General features: G+C 35.6%; 1 pseudogene; it reads left to right on the top strand.

Moving 5' to 3' along the window:
• Positions 1-20,669, top strand: part of LOC131220081 (small ribosomal subunit protein uS17-like) — a 31,311-nt pseudogene extending 10,642 nt beyond the window's left edge.
• The last annotated feature ends 1,061 nt before the right edge of the window (positions 20,670-21,730 follow it).

Below are 21,730 nucleotides of genomic sequence, written 5' to 3'. Positions count from 1 at the left end.
TGAAGAATTGCATAAACTTCTTCCAAAAAAGTGGGCACTTTTTAAAAATAAAACTGATCATTAAAATAGGTTTAGGTTTAGGTTTTAGGTTTTAGGTTTAGATTTAGGATTAGGTTATAAATTTAGGTTATAGGTTATAGGTTACAGTTTAAGTTATAGGTTTTGATTTAGGTTTAGGTTAAGGTTTAGGCTTAGGTTATAGGTTTAAGTTAAGGTTTAGGTTTTAGTTATAGGTTATAGTATATAGGTTACAGCTTTAGGGAATTGAGAATAGGTTAAGGTTAAGGTTTATGTTTAGGAAATCGGGTCCGAGTTCGGGATCAGGTTTAGGTTTGGGTTATCAAGTTTAGGTTTTAAGTTTAGGTTAGGGAGTTGAGATTAGGATTAGGTGTAGGTTTAGGTTCAAGGATTTGAGAATACATTTCGATTTTAGGTTTAGGTTTTAGCCTTATGTTTAGGTTATAGGTTTAGGTTATAAGTGCAGGTAATAGGTTTAGGTTTATGTTAGGTTATAGGTTAAGGTTTAGGTTTAGGAAATCAGGTTCGGGTTCGGGATCAGGTTTAGGTTAGGGAGTTGAGGTTAGGATTAGGTGTAGGTTTAGGTTTAGGGATTTGAGAATACATTTCGTTTTTAGGTTTAGGTTTAAGTTTTAGGCTTATGTTTAGGTTTAGGTTAGGTTATAGGTTAAGGTTTAGGAAATCGGGTTCGGGTTCGGGATCGGGTTTAGGTTTGGGTTTTCAAGTTTAGGTTTAGGGATTTGAGAATACATTTAGGTTTTAGGTTTAGGTTTAGGTCATTAGCTATAGGTTTAGGGAATTGAGAATATGTTAATGTTTAGGTTTAGGAAATTGGGTACAGGTTCGGGATCGGGTTTAGGTTTGGGTTTTCAAGTTTAGGTTTAGGTTTAGGTTAAGGAGTTGAGATTAGGATTAGGTGTAGGTTTAGGTTTAGGGATTTGAGAATACATTTAGGTTTTAGGTTTAGGTTTAGGTTTAGGTTATAGGTTATTGGTTTAGGTTAAAGTTTAAGTTTAGGTTTAGGTTTAGGTTTAGGTTATAAGCTATAGGTTTAGGGAATTGAGAATAGGTTAAGGTTTAGGTTTAGGAAATCGGGTTCGGGTTCGGGATCGGGTTTAGGTTTGGATTTTCAAGTTTAGGCTTAGGTTTAGGTTAGGAAGTTGAGATTAGGATTAGGTGTGGGTTTAGGTTTAGGGATTTGAGAATATATTAGGTTTTAGGTTTAGGTTTAGGTTTAGGGAATTGAGAATAGGTTAAGGTTCAAGTTTAGGAAATCGGGTTCGGGTTCGAGATCGGGTTTAAGTTTGGGTTTTCAAGTTTAGGTTTAGGCTAGGGAGTTGAGATTAGGATTAGGTGTAGGTTTAGGTTTAGGGATTTGAGAATACATTTAGGTGTTAGGTTTAGGTTTAGGTTATAGGTTACAGGTTTAGGTTTAGGTTTAGGTTATAAGCTATAGGTATAAGGAATTGAGAATAGGTTAAGGTTTAGGATTAGGAAATCGGGTTCGGGTTCGGGATCGGGTTTTGGTTTGGGTTTTCAAGTTTAAGTTTAGGTTTAGGTTAGGGAGTTGAGATTAGGATTAGGTGTTGGTTTAGGTTTAGGGATTTGAAAATACATTTAGGTTTGGGCTTAAGAAATCGGGTTCGGGTTCGGGATCGGGTTTAGAGTTGGTTTTTTCAAGTTTAGGTTTAGGTTTAGGTTAGGGAGTTGAGATTAGGATAATGTGTAGGTTTAGGTTTAGGGATTTGAAAATACATTTAAGTTTTAGGTTTATGTTTAAGTTATATGTTATAGGTTTAGGTTTAGGTTTAGGTTAAGGTATAAGTTTAGGTTTCGGTTTAGGTAATAAGCAATAGGTTTAGGGAATTGAGAATAGGTTAAGGTTTAGGTTTAGAAAATCGGGTTTGGGTTCGGGATCGAGTTTAGGTTTATGTTAGGGAGTTGAGATTAGGATTAGGTGTAGGTTTAGGTTTAGGAATTTAAGAATACATTTAGGTTTTAGGTGAAGGTTACAGGTTTAGGTTTAGGTTTAGGTTATAAGCTATAGGTTTAGGGAATTGAGAATAGGTTAAGGTTTAGGTTTAGGAAATCGGGTTGGGGTTCGGGATCGGGTTTAGGTTTTGGTTTTCAAGTTTAGGTTTACGTTTAGGTTAGGGAGTTAAGATTAGAATTAGGTGTAGGTTTAGGTTTAGGGATTTGAGAATACATTTAGGTTTTAGGTTTAGCTTTAGGTTATATGTTACAGGTTTAGGTTTAGGTTTAGGTTTAGGCTTAGGTTTAGGTTATAAGATATAGGTTAGGGAATTGAGAAAAGGTTTAAGGTTTAAGTTTAGGAAATCGGGTTCGGGTTCGGGATCGGGTTTAGGTTTGGGTTTTCAAGTTTAGGTTTAGGTTTAGGTTAGGGAGTTGAGATTAGGATTAGGTGTAGGTTTAGGTTTAAAGATTTGAGAATACATTTAGGTTTTAGGTTTAGGTTTAGGTTATAGGTTACAAGTTTAGGTTTAGGTTTAGGTTAAAGTTATAGGTTTAGGTTTAGGTTCAGGTTTAGGGAATTGAGAATAGGTTAATGTTTAGGTTTAGAAAATCAGGTTTGGGTTGGGGATTGGGTTTAGGTTTGGGTTTTCAAGTTTAGGTTTAGGTAGTTGAGATTAGGATTAAGTGTAGGTTTAGGTTTAAGGATTTGAAAATACACTTAGGATTTAGGTTTAGGTTTAGGTTATAGATTTAGGTATAGGTTAGGTTATAGGTTAAGGTTTAGGTTTAGGAAATCGGGTTCGGGTTCAGGATCGGGTTTAGGTTTGGGTTATCAAGTTTAGGTTTAGGTTTAGGTTAGGGAGTTGAGATTAGGATTAGGTGTAGGTTTAGGTTTAAGGATTTGAGAATACATTTAGGTTTTAGGTTTATGTTTAGGTTATAAGTTATAGGTTTAGGTTTAGATTTCGGTTTAGGTTATGAGCTATAGGTTTAGGAAATTGAGAACAGGTTAAGGTTTAGGTTTAGGAAATCGGGTTCGGGTTCGGAATCGTGTTTAGGTTTTGGTTTTCAAGTTTAGGTTTAGGTTTAGGTTAGGGAGTTGAGATTAGGATTAGGTGTAGGTTTAGGTCATAGATTTAGGTTTAGGTTAGGTTATAGGTTAAGGTTTAGGAAATTGAGAATAGGTTGAGGTTTAGGTTTAGGAAATCGGGTTCGGGTTTAGGATCAGGTTTAGGTTTAGGTTTAGGTTATGGTTTAGGGAATTGAGAATAGGTTAATGTTTAGGTTTAGGAAATCGGGATCGGATTTAGGTTTACGTTAAGGAGTTGAGATTAGGATTAGGTGTAGGTTTAGGTTTAAGGATTTGAGAATACACTTTGGTTATAGGTTTAGGTTTAGGTTATAGATTTAGGTTTAGGTTAGGTTATAGGTTAAGGTTTAGAGAATTGAGAATAGGTTGAGGTTTAGGTTTAGGAAATCGAGTTCGGGTTCAAGATCAGGTTTAGGTTTGGGTTTTAAAGTTTAGGTTTAGGTTTAGGTTAGGAAGTTGAGATTAGGATTAGGTGTAGGTTTAGGTTTAGGGATTTGAGAATACATTTAGGTTTTAGGTTTAGGTTTAGGTTATAGGTTACAGATTTAAGTTTAGGTTTAGGTTAAGGTTATAGGTCATAGGTTTAGGTTTAGGTTTAGGTTTAGGTTTAGGTTATAAGATATAGGTTTAGGGAATTGAGAATAGGTTAATGTTTAGGTTTAGGAAATTGGGATCGGGTTCGGGATCAGGTTTAGGTTTCGGTTAAGGGGTTGAGATTAGGATTAGGTGTAGGTTTAGGTTTAAGGATTTTAGAATACACTTAGGTTATACGTTTAGGTTATAGATTTAGGTTTAGGTTAGGTTATAGGTTAAGGTTTAGGGAATTGAGAATAGGTTGAGGTTTAGGTTTAGGAAATCGGGTTCGGATTCAGGATCAGGTTTAGGTTTGGGTTTTAAAGTTTAGGTTTAGGTTTAGGTTAGGGAGTTGAGATTAGGATTAGGTGTAGGTTTAGGTTTAGAGATTTGAGAATACATTTAGGTTTTAGGTTTATGTTTAGGTTATAGGTTATAGGTTTAGGTTTAAGTTTAGGTATAGGTTTCGGTTTAGGTTATAAGCTATAGGTTTAGGGAATTGAGAATAGGTTAAGGTTTAGGTTTAGGAAATTGGGTTCGGGTTTGGGATCGGGTTTAGGTTTGAATTTTGAAGTTCAGGTTTAGGTTAGGGAGTTGAGATTAGGATTAGGTGTAGGTTTAGGTTTAGGGATTTGAGAATACATTTAGGTTTTAGGTTTAGGTTAAGGTTATAAGTTTAGGTTTAGTTTAAGGTATAGGTTTAGGTTTCGGTTTAGGTTATAAGCAAAAAGTTTAGGGAATTGAGAATAGGTTAAGGTTTAGGTTTAGGAAATTGGGTTCGGGTTTGGGATCAGGTTTAGGTTTGAATTTTAAAGTTCAGGTTTAGGTTTAAGTTAAGGAGTTTAGATTAGGATTAGGTGTAGGTTTAGGTTTAGGGATTTGAGAATACATTAATGTTTAGGTTTAGGAAATCGGGTTTGGGTTCGGGATCGGGTTTAGGTTTGAGTTTTCAAGTTTAGGTTTAGGTTTAGGTTAGGGAGTTGAGATTAGGATTAGGTGTAGGTTTGGGTTTAAGGATTTGAGAATACATTTAGGTTTTATGTTTATGTTTAGGTTATAGGTTATAGGTTTAGGTTTAGGTTTAGGTATAGGTTTAGGTTTCGGTTTAGGTTATAAGCAATAGGTTTAGGGAATTGAGAATAGGTTAAGGTTTAGGTTTAGGAAATCGGGTTCGAGTTCGGGATCGGGTTTAGGTTTTAGTTTTCAAGTTTAGGTTTAGGTTTAGGTTAGGGAGTTGAGATTAGGATTAGGCGTAGGTTTAGGTTTAGGTTTAGGGATTTGAGAATACATTTAGGTTTTAGGTTTATATTTAGGTTATAGGTTACAGGTTTAGGTTAAGGCTATAGGTTATAGGTTTAGGTTAAGGTTTAGGTTAAGGTTTAGATTTAGGTTTAAGGATTTGAGAATATATTTAGGTTTTGGGTTTAGGTTTAGGTTATAGGTTACGGGTTTAGGTTTAGGTTTAGGTTTATGCTATAGGTTATAGGTTTAGGTTAAGGTTTAGGTTTAGGTTTAGGTTTATGTTTAAGTTTAGGTTATAAGCTATAGGTTTAGGGAATTGAGAATAGGTTAAGGTTTAGGTTTAGGAAATCGGGTTCGGGTTCGGGATCGGGTTTAGGTTTAAGTTTTCAAGTTTAGGTTTAGGTTAGGGAGTTGAGATTAGGATTAGGTGTAGGTTTAGGTTTAGGGATTTGAGAATACATTTAGGTTTATGTTTAGGTTATAGGTTATAGGTTTAGGTTAAGGCTATAGGCTATAGGTTTAGGTTAAGGTTTAGGTTTAAGTTTAGATTTAGGTTTAAGGATTTGAGAATACATTTAGGTTTTAGGTTTAGGTCTAGGTTATAGGTTACAAGTTTAGGTTTAGGTTTAGGTTTATGCTATAGGTTATAGGTTTAGGTTAAGGTTTAGGTTTAGGTTTAGGTTTAAGTTTAGGTTATAAGCTATAGGTTTAGGGAATTGAGAATAGGTTAAGGTTTAGGTTTTGGTTTTCAAGTTTAGGTTTAGGTTTAGGTGAAGGAGTTGAGATTAGGATTAGGTGTAGGTTTAGGTTTAGGGATTTGAGAATATATTTAGGTTTTAGGTTTAGGTTTAGGTTATAGGCGACATGTTTAGGTTAAGGGTATAGGTTATAGGTTTAGGTTAAGGTTATAGGTTTGGGTTTTCAAGTTTAGGTTTAGGTTAAGGTTTAGGGAAAGGTAATAGGTTTTGATTTAGGTTATAGGTTATAGGTTTAGGTTTTAGGTTTAGGTTTAGGTTTTGATTTATGTTATAGGTTATAGGTTTAGGTTAAGGTTTATGTTTAGGTTATAGGTTTTGGGATTTGAGAATGGGTTCGGATTTAGGTTATAGGTTTTGTGATTTGAGAATGGGTTCGGGTTTAGGTTATAAGTTTTGGTTTTGGTTTAGGTTTAGGTTATAGGTTTTTGGATTTGAAAATGGGTTATGGTTTAGGTTTAGGAAATCGGGTTCAGGTTCGGGATTGGGTTTAAGTTTGAGTTTTCAACTTTATGTTTAGGTTTAGGTTAGGGAGTTGAGATTAGGATTATGTGTAGGTTTAGCTTTAGGGAATTGAGTTTAGCTTATAGGTTTAGGGAAAGCTTAGGTTTAGGTTATAGGTGTTGGGATTTGGGAATAGTTTTAGGTTATAAATATAGGTTTAGGTTAGGTTATAGGTTAAGGTTTATGGATATGAGTTTAGGCTATAGGTATAGGTTTAAGTTTAGGTTTAGGTTTAGGGAATTGAGTTTAGGTTATAGGTTTAGGGAAAGCTTAGGTTTAGGTTATAGGTGTTGGGATTTGGGAATAGTTTTAGGTTATAAGTATATGTTTAGGTTAGGTTATAGGTTAAGGTTTAGGGATATGAGTTTAGGCTATAGGTATAGGTATAGGTCTATGTCTAGGTTTAGGGAATTGAGTTTAGGTTATAGGTTTAGGGAAAGGTTAGGTTTAGGTTATAGGTTTTGGGATTTGAGAATAGTTTTAGGTTATAAGTATAGGTTTAGGTTAGGTTATAAGTTAAGGTTTAGGGATTTGAGTTTAGGTTATAGGATTAGGTATAGGTTTAGGTTTAGGGATTTGAGTTTAGGTTATAGGTTTAGGTTTAGGTTTTAGGTTTAGGTTTAGGTTTGAGTTTGGGTTTTGGGATTTGGTTTTAATTATATGTTTTGATTTAGGTTATAGATTATAGGTTTAGGTTTTAGGTTTAGGTTTTGGTTTTAGGTTTAGGTTTGGTTTGGTTTAGGTTATAGCTTTTGATTTAGGTTATAAGTTAACGGTTTAGGTTATAGGTTTTTGGATTTGAGAATGGGTTCAGGTTTAGGCTATAGGTTTTGGTTTAGGTTATAGGTTATAGGTTTATGTTTAGGTTTAGGTTTAGATTATGGGTCATAAGATTTGAGAATGCGTTCGGGTTTAGGATATAGGTTTTGGTTTTAGTTATATGTTTTGATTTAGGTTTAGGTTATAGGTTTAGGTTTTAGGTTAAGGTTAAGGTTTAGGTTTAGGTTAAGGTTATAGGTATAGGTTAAGGTTTAGGTTTAGGTTATAAGATATAGGTTTAGGGAATTGAGAATAGGTTAAGGTTAAGGTTTAGGTTCGGGTTCGGGATTGGGTTTATGTTTGGGTTTTCAAATTTAGGTATAGGTTTAGGTTAGGGAATTAAGATTATGATTAAGTGTAGGTTTAGGTTTAGGGATTTGAGAATACATTTAGGTTTTAGGTTTAGGTTTAGGTTAAGGTTGAGGTTTAGGTTATTGGTTAAGGTTTTAGGTCATAGGTTTTGGTTTAGGTTAAGGGTATGGTCCCTGCAAATACAGATATAAACACGGCCATCCGGGCCCTTCCAATGCTGTCCATAAAAAATGGACAGATTCATCATGGTCATAATAGCGGTTCCCTCTTTCCAAGGAACCCCGCTCTTCCGAATAGCTCCGACGCACATCCGGGTCTGGTCCATTAATTTTGAGCAAATACATAAACATGGCCTGTCCAAATGGCCAGGCCCCTCCAATGCTGTCCATAGGAAATGGACAGCTTCATCATGGTCATAACAGCAGTTCCCACCTTCTAGGGACCCCCGCTCATCCGGATAGCTCCGACGCACATCCGGGAATGCTCCATTAATTTCGAGCAAATACATAAGACATTCTCAAGATTCTCATATATTACCTTAATCAAGATTCTGTGCTGTATCATTGCTGCAGTTCTACTGAGCCTACCAACACAAAAAGCCACCATGCTTCTAGGCAATCTATTGGCATTCCCTCCCTTACCTAACATTATACAACATGAACGAAACTTAATATTAGAAAATAATATGAAATACTAGGGAAAACATATAAGTGTGGATGAACCAACAAGAAGACTTAACTCGCTTATGACAATTTGAAGCGAATAATAGCCAAAATGAGAAAAAAAATGGAAATATATGAAAGATTTGAAGTGAAATCAACTCATTCATTACTGGAAACCAAACAGACCCTGACTTTTTTAAACTCATCTATATCATGGCATTTAATTAAAAATACTAATATTAACTGAATCATGTGTTATCTCATCCTCAGTCACACCACTAAATCATACATAGCCCTATAAAATATCATGAATTCCCAACTACACCCCTATCCAGACACCTTGAAGCATGTGCAATTCCCATCCCTATTACTTCAATTGCAAGAATGTTGATTAATTTCTAAAATACATACCATATAAAGTACTCGTTAACAACTTTGAGGGCAATTGATTAATTTCTCATCCATATTGCCTCATCGTCATAACTAGCTCAGAAATTTTGTTAAGAAAGAGTCTACACTAACAGATACAATTGATAAATATTATAATAATGTGTCTGTCATGTACAACTGAATATATGACACACTCCATGACATTGTAGTTGACTCAAAAGGGTTGATTTAAAAATTTAAAATAAAATAAATAAATAAATAAAATCAAGTTGTGTTTTCTGTTTATTGTGTTATCTATTAAAAAAAAAAAAGAAGATGATGTACTTCAATTTTTAGCAATTTAGTAAAAAAGGAAGCATTTCAATTCTGATGCTCTGCTTTTAGTCTTTCTGCAATGATAAGATACCAGTACCCTCGTTCTTAATTAACCAGGTAATAGAGATCTGAAATAATTTAGATATTGCATTGAATAGGTCTGTTCGAGGTTTGGGTTGAGTACGGGTGTAACTCACCTGTTTAAAAGCTTCGAAAAACAAATTGATTGATTACTAGAGAAGCTCAGCACGTTTTCCCATATCTAATCAAGTTTTCACTTGCCTGGGTATGAGCAACTTCCTTTGAAACTTGAGCAGAACCTAAAATCCAATTTTTGGGCTTGTCGGTGTTTTTATCTTTCCAAAGCATTGAAAGTTCAACTAAAATTCAAGTCTAACCCCACTCCAGACCCATTGTTTTCTCCATATCTCCTAGATCCAAAGATTTTATTCATTAGTGACTTAACCAATAACACATGTGACCAACCCAAATTTGGATATTCCACTTCAGTTGACCATCCACCCAACAAACTAGTGTAGAAACATATCGGAGACAAAAAAAAAAAAGAGTAAGCTTCTTCAAAACAAAACATGAAGAAGAAAAAAAATTGCATCAACAATGTATCGGCACTGCTACTTCAGATAATCTGCTAAATTCATTGAAGCCCTATAATATGCTAAGAGGAATGTTACGGCAATGCACACAAGGCAAGACCGTCGAAACAATTTGCAGTCCATGTGTCTACTGGCAAATACGTGAACATTCCCTGATCTTTTACCAGGTGGGTCCCACTGTGAACATGCCCTAGCATAAAAATCAGGTTGATCCACTAATCAGGAAGGCAACACATGCACATATTACATTAAATGTCGATCTTTTTTTTCTAAGCACCCTTTTTAGTCAACCATATGTGGATAGGTAGGTGGGCAATACTGGCTTGATTTTCAGGCCAGAACATTACAATGCTAGGCCCCATCTGGTGAATGGCAGTGATCTCCAACAGTGCCAGGTTGGCATGTGCCAGGAATTGCTTGCTTCTTCAATTTGCCCATGCGGAAATTGCATTAGCGCCTCTTACTTGCTCAGTTACACGCGCGCACACACACACAAAAAAGAAAAAAAACAGAGACAGATAGACAAGAAGACATGGGAAAAAAAATAGGAAAAACAAATTCCAAATCTTTCTATTTGATCAGTGACAACCAAAATAAAAAAGGAAGAGGAATTTGTTGTAAATTAAACATCCCAAAAATTACAATTCACTTAATTCCTCTAATTTGAAATAAATATGTGTGTGTGTGTGTGTGTGTGTGATAAAATGCCAGTAAAATTTTTTTTAAAAATAATAATAATAATAATAATCTTCCAACATCCTCTTTCACCATCCACTTTAAAAAAGGGTTACAGTTTCAAGCATCAAAATCCACTGGAATCGCATAGATTTACAGTTCCAAACATAAAAACCCACTGAAATTCACTAATATCCTCTAGTTTTTTAAAATTACCTTCACAAAGCATCTTTTTCAAAAAAAAAAAAGAAAAAAAAGAGAAAGAAAGATGGATTATTCAAGGATCTACAGTTTCGAACTTCGAAAATTTCACTAATATGCCAAAAAATATCCTCAATTTCTTTAAAATTAAAAAATAAAAAACAAAAACAAAAACATTTTCGTTTTCTCTTAATAAAACCAAAACGCAAGAGATTAAATCAAAGATTTACAGTCTCCAATACAAACAAGCAATCAATTTCACTACAAAACAAAACCCTAACATCAACCTCTCAATCTGAAATCAACTCAGTCAAAGAAAGAACATGGATTAACGTGATTTTCAACGGATTTGTGTGAAAATACCACAAAATGATTCGATCTCAAAGCTCTTTTGCGTCGAGAAAGTGAAAGGAGGAAGAATTTCTTACGGTTTTTCAGATCTGAGCTTCTCTCTTGAAAGCCCCGCGAGACAGAGAATGAGTGCCTTCATCGTTGCAGGAAGACCCAACTACTGAAGCTGCCATGGATTCTAACAGCTGCTGAGAGGAGGAGAAGACGGACCATCTGGGTTAGGGAAACGGAGGGAGAGAACGGAGGGAGAGAGCGAGAGCGAGAGATTAGGGAAAGATTTGGGAATTGGGGATTTTTGGGCGCGGCTCCGTTTTTGAGCGCGCGCCCAAATTTAGGCAGGGTCTGGTACAGCTCTGTGGGCCCCACCATGATGCGTGTCAAACATCTAACCCATCAGTCAGATGCACCGTCCCATAATGGGCCCAGGGATTAAAAATAAAATCAATTTATGACTTTTGTGAGCCACACCACATACAAATGTTGAGAGGGGTTACCCTCCATTAAAACATTCATAATTATTTTTTGGGCCCACCGAGATGTGGTCCACAAATCCAGCCCATCCATTATGTGTGCGCCACTTGGATGAGGGGTCATACCAAGTTTCAGACGCATCCAAATTTCATGTGGGGCCCACCAAGTGCTTTTATATGTTTTAGGCATGTCTTCACATGATTTTAGATGGTATGGCCCATTGGAGTTCAGTATATAGCTGATTTTTAGGATATCTCATAATTTAAAGGGGACCCATCAAATGCACGGTTTTGATGTTTGACACATATCATGGTGGGGCCCACACAGATTGACCTCATGGGGACGACATGGATTAAACACAAAGGTCAAGCTGTGTGGGCCCCACCATGACATGTGTCAAACATCAACACTGTGCATTTGATGGGTCCCCTTTAAATTATGGGATATCCCAAAAATCAGCCGTATAAAGAAATTAGGTGGGCCATACCATCTAAAATCATGTGAAGAAATGCCTAAAACATATAAAAGCACTTGGTGGGCCCCACCTGAAATTTTTATGCATTTGAAACTTGGTCTGACTCCTCATCCAAGTGGGACACACATAATGGATAGGCTAGATTTGTGAACCACATCTCGGTGGGCCTAACAAATGATTATGAATATTTTAATGGAGGGTAACCCCTCTCAACTTTTGTATGTGGTGTGGCCCAAAAAACTCACGTATTGACTTGATTTTTAAACCCTAGGCCCACCATGGAATGGTGCATCTGACTGATGGCGTAGATGTGGGCCCACTTTGATTTATATATTATATATCCATATGATCCATTTGTTTTGCCAACTCATTATAGGATATGAGCTCAAAAATGAATCATATTCAAATATTAGGTGGACCACACCACATGAAAACAATAGTGATTGGTTATCCATCATTAAAATCATCGTAAGGCCAACTGTACTTTTTTTTTTTTTTTTTTTTACATTGAGACTATAATTCTTCTTCAAAAGACAATGTTTAACAAGTTCAACTACTGCTATAATAAGGACAAATACTTCATAATCATGAAGAATGAGTAAATATTTCTATTTTTATTTATTATTTTTTTTTATAGGAATAGGATTCCTTAAAATTTCACAAACAAAGGGAGAAATTCGAATTATAAAAGAGATTTTAACATCAAAGCTGGGAAAAAAAAAGGAATGTGATACTGAAACACCCAAATCCAGATGGACAAAAAACCATCAAATCCCAAAACAAAAGGACATAAATGAAGAGATAACATAAACATCAACTTGATCCAAAATTTCTATGAATGTTATTTTTAATGGTGGACGTTTAGTCCCTACTTTGTAGTCTACTTAAGCTTTGGACCTGCCCTATTTTTTGGTTAATATCTTAAAATGATCCGAGAAAAGCGTTGAACAGTACGGAGAAAGTCAATCCATGACTTAGGTGGGCCAAGAGCTTAAAAATAAAGTCAATCCATGACTTGGGTGGGCCACACCACATAATATAATGGAGAGGGGTTTCCTTAAAACATTCATAATCATATATTGGGTCTGCCTAAATGTGATTCACATATCCAACCCACTCATTATGTGTCCCACTTGGATGAGGGGTCAGACCAATTTTCAACTGCATCCATGTCTGTATTAACTTATAAATAGGTTGGATCTTAAATAAACATCGTGGTATGGCCCACTCAAGTTTCGTTTACTGATGATTTTTGAGATATCTCTCATTACTATAAATGGGACACATCAAATCCAGTGTTGATGTTCGACACACATCATGATGGGGCCCACAAAACTTACTAACATCAATTCTTAGGTTCTCACGAGGTCAGTAAGTTGGGTCACAATTTTGACCAAAATATTTGGCCCATTTTATATATCTGGTCCATTCACTCTATTTTACTAGTCAATATCCCGAATTTGACTAGTTACTCGCCTCAATCAGACTACATATGAGAAAAGATTTTGGGTATACCAAGATTGATCAACAATTTCAGTGAAATTTGATTTAAACATCTGAAGTTATTTACTCTTCAATTTGAACTGATTAGATTGTCCAAAAATAGTTAAATGTTGTTCATAATATCAAAAATATATGAATGAATAGAAAACACAAACATCAGCTTAATCCAAAACTTCTATGGTCTCCAAGAAATTTTAAATGGTAGAGGTTCAATCACACTATTTCTTGTGGTGTGGTCCACTTGAGCTTTGGATATATATATATGCTTCCTTTTTGTTCTTTAGACCTCAAATTATCTATTAACATAGATGAATGGAGTGGATAAAATAAATAAATAACAGTGGACCCCACAGAGTTTACTCTGGTAAGGGTAACAAGTAACTCACCTAAATGTAGTAGACAAGGGTTTCCTTAAAACATTCATAATCATATATTGGGCCTACCTAAATGTGATTCACATATCCAACCCACTCATTATGTGTGTCCCACTTGGATGAGGGGTCAGACCAAGTTTCAACCGCATCCAGAACTCATGTGGGCCCCACCAAGTGCTTTTATATTTTTAGGATGTCTTCACATAGTTTTAGATGGTTGGCCCACTTGAGTTTCGCATACAGATGATTTTTGAGATATTTCATAACCTAAAGGGGACACATCAAATCCACAGTGTTGATGTTCGACACACATCATGATGGGGCCCACAAAACTTACTAACATCAATTCTTAGGTTCTCACGAGGTCAGTAAGTTGGATCACAATTTTGACCAGAATATTTGACCCATTTTACATGTCTGGTCCATTCACTCTATTTTACTGATCAATACTCTCATTTTGACCAGTTACTCGCCTCAATTAGGCTACATATGAGAAAGATATTGAGCATACAAGATTGATAAACAATTTCAGTGAAATTTGATTTAAACATCTGAAGTTATTTACTCTTCAATCTGAACTGATTAAATTGTCCAAAAACAATTAAATGTTCAATTAGTGGATGTGCCTAATAATTTAGTAATTTTATTTTTCACAAATAAATTTAACAATTTTTTTTCAAAATGTATACTTTTTTTACTCTTTTAACTAAATATCATTTTTATTATAAATAAATTTAACATTTTTTTTACAAAATTTAGTTCTCTTTTTAAAAAAATATATATTTTTTACAATTTGTCAATTTTTTCACAATTTTGTTTAAATTTTAAATTTTTTTTTCAAAATATCATTTTTTAATCTCACTTTCGTTATATAACTTTTTAAATTTTCTTGTCAAAATACAAAATCTAGTTTTCTTTTTTAAAAAATATATTTTTTTACAATTTGTCAATTTTTTTCCACAATTTTGTTTAATTTTTTAAATTTTCTTTTTCAAAATATCATTTTTTAAATCTCACTTTTGTTATAGTAACTTTTTAATTTTTCTTGTCAAAAAACAAAATCTAGTTTTCTTTTTTAAAAAATATATTTTTTAACAATTTGTCAATTTTTTCACAATTTTGTTTAATTTTTAAAATTTTCTTTTTCAAAATATCATTTTTTTATCAAATTTTTTTTTTCAAAATTATCAACATTATTCAAAGTTCTAATTTTTTTTTTCAAAATCTAGATTTTTATAAAGTTACAGTTTTTTTTTCCAAATTTAAATTTTTCATAAACATTGTTAATTATTTTTTTAAGCTTCTCAACTATTTTTTTTCGTAATTCTTAAATTTTTAGAGTTTCTTAATTTTTGACATTAGCATTGTCTTTGGCAGGGATATAAGATGGTTTAGGGCCTTCTCTAATAGAGACGGTCTTCGACAGTCTCCAATAGAGACGGTCATTGACGGTCTGTGATAGAGACGGTCGTAAACCGTCTCTAATAAAGACAGTCATTGACAGTCTCTAATAAAGATGGTCTTTGGCAGGGCTATGAGACGGCTAAGGACCGTCTCTAATAGAGACGGCCTTTGACAGTCTCAGATTACAAGTACAGGACGGCCAATGACCGTCTCTAATTCAGACGGCCAATGACTGTCTCAAATGATTGCATATAAGACGGTCAAAGACCGTCTCTAATACGGACGGCCAATGACCGTCTCAAATGACCGTATATAAGACGGTCAACGACCGTCCTTAACGATTTGTGGACGTTCAAATTTTTAAGACAATATTAAGGACGGTCAGGAGCCGTCTAAAATTTTAGAGACGGTTTGTGGCCGTCTCTAAAGCGTCTTAAAACCAAGAAATTTTAGAGACGGTCCAGAACCGTCTCGAAATCCGTCTTTTTTTTCCATTTTTCACGTAGTGTCTTCTCTCTATCACCCTTTACTAGATAAAAAGAGAGACGTTGTGAATTTTTTTTATCAACATCAAGACTCTTTTCTATCCTTCCTCTTTAACTCTTATGAGATTCACTTGGTGTTTTAACTTCTAGTTGTGTTTCTTCTATAGTTTCATTAGGAGACTGAATCTTAGTTTTCTTTTTCTTCATGAATAAAGACTTCTCAAAGAACTCTACATTTCTAAACTATATGATTACATTGGAGTCTAAGTTTAAAAATCTATAAGCCTTACTATTTTGTACATATCCTACCACGACAAACCTGATAGCTCTTGGTACTAATTCAGTTGGATTCATGAGTTCTGCAATATGCGAGACACCCACACACTCTAAGATACCCTATGTTTGGTTTCCATCCTTTCCATATTTCATATAGAGAGGTCTTGGTTTTCTTATATGAGATTCTATTTAGAACGTGACATGCAGCTAACAATGCCTCTCTCCATAGGTTGAATGATAACTTTGCTTGTATTAACATTGAGCTGACCATTTCAACTAAGGTCTTATTTTTTTCTCTCTACTACAGCATTTTATTTTGGTGTATAGGTTGTTGTGCATTGGTGTACTATGCCGTGTTCTTCATAATAGGTAGAAAAGTCATTAGAAAAGTATTCTCCTCCTCTGTCACTATGAAGGATTTTAATCTTTTTGACTAGTTAATTTTCTACTTCGAATTTATAGATCTTGAATGCATTAAATGCTTCATCTTTTGATTTTAACAGATATACATACACATATTTTTGAACAATCATCTATAAATGTTATTAAGTACCTCTTTCCTCCTCGGGTGAGAACGCTATTTAGTTCACATATATCAGTATGCATTAGGTTTAATATTTGAGATGATCTCTCAATACTTGGGAGTGGTTTCTTAGTTATTTTAGATTGTATGCATACTTCACATTTACTGTTGTCACTATCATTCTATGATATTAAGCTGTTCTTAGCCATGAGTTTTATGGTACTATAGCCAATATGTGCTAGTCTACCATACCATAACATTAAAGACTCAATGATGTAAGCAGAAGAATTCTTTTCATTCAAAGAAAATTTGATAATCTCATTGCATGTATAACCCTTACCCACAAAGTTCTCATTCTTGGACAAGATCAGCTTGCCATACTCAAACACAACCCTTATCCCAGGTTTGCTCAAGAGATCCCCTGAGACTAAGTTCCTCCTTATGTTTAAGACATGCGGTACGTTGGATATGATTACCTTATTTCCAGAGGTAAAGAGTAATTCCACAGATCCTTTATCTACGACTTTTGATCGACCTTCATTTCCCATTTGAACCTCTTGAAGGCAGATCTATTATTACATACATGTACTGTGACACCTGTATCATACCATCGACTAATGACTTTCTCTTGAACTAAGTTCACTTCTATCACTATTGCTACGATATCATTGTTTACTGCATTATTAGGCTTTTGGCGATCCCTACAAACTCAGGCGAAATGTCCAGTCTTGCCGCATACATAATAAGGACCCTTGGTTTTGCCTTTTTTCTTCTTTTAGGTTTTCTTGAATTTCCTATGATCTTTGTTAGGTTTTAGGGAATCATTTTTCTCATGGTTATTATTCTGTGATGGTCTTTCTATTGCATTCACCTTGGATGAGGATGCACCATTTGTGTCATCCTTCTTGTCTTGCTTACGAGATTCTTTTTAAATACGAAGATGCTTTTGGTTTGTTCTAGTGTGAATTCTTCGTATTTATGCAGTAGCTTATTCATGTAGTCTTTTCATCTCAGAGGCAATTTGGCGATAATAGCTCCAACTTGAAAGGATTCAAGTAGGTGTATTTTTAAAGTCTTTATCATATTTACAATTAATTGTAATTCATCGATTTGGGCCAATAGTGGCTTATTGTCTATCTTCATGAAGTCAAAATACCTGGCAATTAGGAATTTCTGTGTACTTTCTTCTTCAGCATTGTACTTATATTCCAATGCACTTCAAATTTCTTTTGTTGATGTGGTCCCCATGTACAGATCGTACAATCGATCAAAGAGGGCATTGAGAATATGGCTGCAACACAATAGTTCATCTTTTTGTCGCTTGATTCTTGTAGCGATCTATTTTGGTGTGTCAACTTCTGTCGTTTCAGGCAAAGGCTAGAGATTCAAGTCCATGATGTAGAAAATCTTCAGAGCAGTTAGCAGAAATTTCAGCTTGGTTCGCCACCTAGTGAAATTTGTATCGTCGAACCAGTCCAATCTGATCAGACACTGGTTCATCAATTTGACTGATGCAACACTTTTGGTATCCATAATCACACTTTAACATTGTTGAAAATACCAAAAAATAAAAAGAAAACAAAATTAATTATTTTTGTTTCACCAGGCTGAATCACATAAAAATTTCACTTTCCTTAAAGCATGATTCTCCCCCTTATCAATTGCTGATGGGTTACAAGCGAATTGCTTCAGGATAAGACAAACCTGTCTGCATCCCACGTTCAGCAATCACGAAGGTTCCACGTAGGAATAATTCAACATAACACATCCTCTGACAGAATTAAATAGTGGATGTGATCTGATGGATGAGGAGAGATGTGTTTATGAGTTGATGGAATTTGGACCAAAATGGTCCAGTTTATATAGGCACCAGGGAGTGGACCATTGATAGGTGGCCATAAATGGTTCAGAATGTTTGAAATTTTTTTTGACCGTTGATCATTAATTTGATCCGTTTCTGGCCATCGGATCGAAAAATCTGACCATTGGATCATCATAGCCCATCCATTTTCGAACTGTTGTATCTTTTAAGGTTGCTAGTTGTATTTAGAAATGGTTGACTATTTTAGATTAGTAATCCGACCATCCTTAGTCGCCTATAAAATCTTAGCTCATTTCAGACCTATCCCACCTAAGCTCATATTAGACCACTCGTATTGCGATTGATGCACACGTGCGAAGTGCAAAGTGCGCCAAGTAGAGTTACTATAGCCACACTGCTCGAGTGGGCCATAAAAAACAGGAAATGGAGGGGATTAAACACCCATGAAACATTCTGGGCTTATCACGATGTTTCTGAAAAATCCACATTGTACATAAGTTTTGCAAGAAACTTTTATGCTATGAGCCCAAAAATAAATCAGATCTAAAAATCTAATGGGATCACTGCTATGTTTCTATCGTATCCGCATGTCCATCAGCTTTGCTAGATTATTTTAGAAAATATTGTTGATTCAACGCTCACCGTTCAAGCACTTGAGGCCACTATAGTATCTTTGAAAAATCCAACCCATCCACCATTTTAGGTAGGTCATTTAAGGGGGCATGCCCAAAAATAGGCAGATCAAAGCTCAAGTGAATGGAATGACAGGAAATGGTGGGCATTGAATGTTCACCCTTAAAACTCTCTCTCTCTTTCTCTCTCTCCATCTCTTCATTTTAAGACCAATGAAAAAATCATGCAGATCAATGTGACTTTTTGAGAAATTAACCCCTCTCCAACATTTTAGTTGGATCATTTTAGCAGGTGGGCCCAAAAATAAGGCAGATCCGAAATTCAAGTGGACATATAACATTAAATATTCATCATTGAATGCTCACCATTCGAATAGTTATGGGGGTTATGGTGATGTTTTTGAGAAATCCATCACATCTATCTGTTTTTCCAACTCATGTTAATGGGTGAGCCAAAAAATGAGGTAAATTCGAAACTCCAGTAAGCCATGTGACAAGAAATAATGAGTATTAAACACCTACCATTGAAACACTTGTGAGACATTTGTCGGTTCATCCTAGTGGGTATGACTTATGACCAGTTTAGATGACATATAAACAACATGATGGACCTCGAGAGAGTTTTAACATTAAACATTTCTCTCACTTTTTACTATTGTTATATCAGATGTCTTAAATTTGTCCGAGTTGCTTGACCAATTGAGGGACTTGCTCGACTCGAAGTCCAACAACTATGTATTTGGGATCTCTGGGACACTCGACCAATTAAGGGACATGCTCAACCAGTCGAAGGGGTCCTTCGACTAGTCGAAGCCCTGGCTCGACTAGTCGAAGGTTATATAGACTGTGTGCGGACTACATAAATTTAAGGCAGTTTCTAGGAAGGTGCGTAAGTGGGGTTTAAATAGGAGTCCCTAGGGCCATTCTAAAGTATTAATCTAAAGCTTCCTAAATGTTTTCTAAGGGTTTCTAAAAGGGTTCTAGGGTTATCAAAGGGTGTAGTAAGGGTGAGATTTGAGGTTGTTGGAATCGGGTAAGTCCTCTCTCTTTGTAATCATTTATTTTCATAGTGGAATTTTGTCGCTTTGTGCCATGGTTTTTTGCCGCAAGGGTTTTCCACGTTAAATATGTGTGTTCTCTTGTGTTTGCTTGGTGCTCTTGGATTGCTATCCTAGATCCATATATGTGTGATTCCGTAGCACAAACCCCTAACAAGTGGTATCAGAGTTATCGTTGGAGCACAAATTTGAATCTGCAGGGTTAGTAATAATGGGAAATGGAAAGTTTGATATTGAGAAGTACTCAGGAAAAAATAATTTTGAGTTGTAGAAGGTTTAGATGATTAGCCTATTAACCAAGTAAGGCGAGATTAAAACTCTTGAGGAGCGAAAATCTATCATGAAATGAAGAATGGGAAAACCTTGATAGTAATGCTTTAGCCTTTATTTGTTTATGTCTTATGGATGAGGTTCTCTATAATATTTTGAGGGAGAAAACTGTGGCTAGTTTATGAGCGAAGTTAGAGAACATCTATGTAAAGAAGTCCTCTGAAAGAGTTCTTAAAGCAACCAAAGGTGTTTCTGAGCTCAAAGAAATCTGGGAAGGGGAAGAGGCCTGGGAAGGGCAGAAACTGTTACTAGAAAAGCGTTGGATTGGGCTTCAAGACTCCCAAAGATGTTATCGAAGGGACATATATCGATAAAAAATGCCCCTTTACCGGAACTGTTTCCATCAGGGGTCGTATCGTAGCGGGCACCTGCCACAGTTCCAAGACGATGAGAACCATCATCGTCCGCCGGAACTACCTTCACTATGTGAAGAAATACCAGAGACATGAGAAAAGGCACTCCAACATTCCAGCGCATGTATCTCCATGCTTCCGTGTTAAGCAGGGTGATCACGTCATCATCGGCCAGTGCAGGCCCTTGTTAAAGATAGTGAGGTTTAATGTCTTGAAAGTCATTCCAGTAGGATCTTCTGGCGGAAGCAGGAAAAAGGCCTTCTCTGCAATCTAAGGCTAGTTTGTAGTTGTTTCCTGATGCAGCTAGGCTTATTATTATTTTTTAAAGTTTCTTATATATAAACAGTTTTGTTAATTCAATCATATTTGGGGTTACCTGTGGCCCATGCCTGTGTGGCTCTGATTGAATTGAGATTTTGAATGGGGTTACATTGATTCGGTTGTATGGATTCAAGCACAATTCTAGTATGGCTTGCATCTGTTTTGATTTCCTACTTTAGGGTGATCAGGCTCTCCTGATCAGGTAGCTAATCAGATGGACAGTCTGATCGTCTTGGACATGCTACTTCTGTGATTATGTTAGGAAATGAGGATTATTACTTTTAAAACTTTTGAAATTACATAATTTTAGATTTTGTTTATATATAAAAAAAAAGTCCTCTGAAAATCGCCTACACTTGAAGCCATAATGTTATACCTTCAAGATGGAAGATGGAGGAGATCTAGAAGCCTACATTAACAACTTTAATAAATTGATGTGTAAATTGTTAGATATGGAGGAAGTGGTCAAAGATGAGGAATAGATAGGTATATTGTTGAATTCTCTTCTTGCATCGTATGAGTTGTTGGGGGACACAATGTGCACTGTAAATAAAACCCTTAGTGTCAACACCATTTTCTCATCCATTTAAGGGAAGACTATGAGAAAGCTAAATAGCGACATAGGGGCATCTTCTGATGCACTGATTATGAGGGGTAGAGATTTTGAGTGAGGTACAGGATCTTCAAAACCTAGATCCAAATCCAAGGGCAAGGGCAAACGAAAATTAAAGTGTTGGAACTGTGTTATGTCTGGACACATGAAGAAGGATTGTAGAAATCATAAAGCGAAGAAAGAAAATTCAGCAGCTTCTTTCAAGGAGGCCAATGTTGTCACATCTGATGAAGAAACAAGTGGTAGTGATGTTCTATCTATTTCCATGATTGGTTACTTACACGACAATCATAAAGACAAGTGGATACTTGACATGAGAGCATCTTACCACATGACTCCTCATCGGAGTTGGTTTGCCAGTTACAAAGAATGTGATGGTGGACAGGTGTCACGCCCCAAACCCAGAAATCGGATTCGCAGGAATCCCGATTACTGAATCCGGTGCCGACAGCCTCCGTAGTACCCCATTCTCGAGTCCTAGCGTCCATATGCCAGATTCCGATCCTGGGATCCTACAAGGAGGATTTTTTTTTTGTATATACATTTAACTCGTAATAAGCATAACCACAAGATTACCCAATTGACAAAGGCAACA

The sequence above is a fragment of the Magnolia sinica genome, chromosome 12, assembly GCF_029962835.1.
Source record: "Magnolia sinica isolate HGM2019 chromosome 12, MsV1, whole genome shotgun sequence".
NCBI lineage: Eukaryota > Viridiplantae > Streptophyta > Magnoliopsida > Magnoliales > Magnoliaceae > Magnolia > Magnolia sinica.
This window is presented reverse-complemented; position numbering and strand designations above follow the sequence as displayed.